Raw genomic sequence first — 1,137 nt, forward strand, 5'->3', positions numbered from 1 at the left:
ATTGGTTTGTCAGATATCATTTTTGTGAAGTGAAAAGTCCCTAACTGTCGTAGTTAACACACAAAAAAACATCATGTGCTGCCATCTAGCGACGGTAAGCGAAACTATTATCAAATGTAGAAGTAATTCTCCTGAGTAGTGGTTTTCCTTTTTGTTATTTTCTCACAAAAACGCAAGTAATAGGAGAAGATAATAACACTGCTCTTATATACAAATTAAGCGGGCAATTTTTTCACATCTTGCCTATCTGTCAAGCAAAGTAATTTTCATCTTAACATTAAAAATACTTTTGTGGATCAGAAAATTTCGAACTTTCATATGTGAAATTTTTATAATGTCCAAATAGTTACCAAACGTTTCCTAAGAGAAAACTTTATATTTTATATATTGTCTTCAGTTATCAATTTCTGTTCGGGTCCGGAAACTCTGAATGATCTCGCAACCACCATAACAAATTATGAAATAAACATAAAGTATGCATCTTTCATTCTGGAATGAACACAAAGGGATTTAAATTGATAGTTATTGGACGAGCATCAGGACGTGTTTCTTGTGCAAATATAAGGTAGTGACATTACTTACTTCTACTGTATTTTAAGTAAAGGTTTTTAATTATAGTTCAGTACAGTGTCCATCTATTGAGAGATAACTGAACTTCCAAGGATTTTTTTCTCCATCTATTGAGAGATAACTGAACTTCCAAGTATTTTTTCTTAATTTTTTCTCCATCTATTGAGAGATAATTAAACTTCCAAGTATTTTTTCTTAATTTCTTTCTCCATCTATTGAGAGATAACTGAACTTCTAAGTATTTTTTCTTAATTTTTTCTCCATCTATTAATAGATAACTGAACCTCTAAGTATTTTTCTTAATATTTTTCTCCATCTATTGAGCCGAGGGTTACCAAACTATGGCCCGTGGGCCAAATCCGGCCTGCGAGGTTCATCCAGCCCACTACTGCACTGTGCTACAAATGAGCTAAAACGACTTAATTAAATTAACAAAGATTTTAATTAAATTAGTATCAAATTCTTAATACTATATTTGTCTATTAAGATTCTTAATATTTTTATTAAATATGATCTTAATTATTTTTTATGAAGTTCTTCTAATTAACTTACATAATAAATTTTAAA

Source organism: Limulus polyphemus, unplaced genomic scaffold (assembly GCF_000517525.1).
Source record: "Limulus polyphemus unplaced genomic scaffold, Limulus_polyphemus-2.1.2 Scaffold2470, whole genome shotgun sequence".
NCBI classification, from domain to species: Eukaryota; Metazoa; Arthropoda; class Merostomata; order Xiphosura; family Limulidae; genus Limulus; species Limulus polyphemus.